Source organism: Cebus imitator, unplaced genomic scaffold (genome assembly GCF_001604975.1).
Source record: "Cebus imitator isolate Cc_AM_T3 unplaced genomic scaffold, Cebus_imitator-1.0 Scaffold36, whole genome shotgun sequence".
NCBI lineage: Eukaryota > Metazoa > Chordata > Mammalia > Primates > Cebidae > Cebus > Cebus imitator.
This window is the reverse complement of record NW_016107351.1, coordinates 8552961-8553381: the sequence shown is the minus strand read 5'-3', so window position 1 is coordinate 8553381 and position 421 is coordinate 8552961.

Here is a 421-nt window from a genome sequence, read left to right as displayed (position 1 = left end):
TCAGTGTCACAACCTATCAATCATTAACATTTCAAAAAACATATACCTGGTTAGTTGTTTCCAAAGTACATTCTGTCTCTAAAGGCTTTTTAGACTCATAATTAGAGAGGTCCCTAGTGAGAACCTAGTCTAATGTTTTAATGTCACAGGCACCAGGCACGGTGGCTAATGCTTCTAATCCCAACACTCTGGGAGGCTGAGGCGGGAGGAGCATGAGGTCAGGAGTTCAAGACCAGTCTGGCCAAGAGGGTGAAACTGTCTTTACTGAAAATACAAAAATTAGCTGGGCATGGTGGTGGGCTCCTGTAATCCCAGCTACTCAGGAGGCTGAGACAGGAGAATTGCTTGAACCCAGGAGGCAGACGTTGCAGTGAGCCAAGATCATGGCACTGCACTCCAGCCTGGGCAACAAAGTGAGACT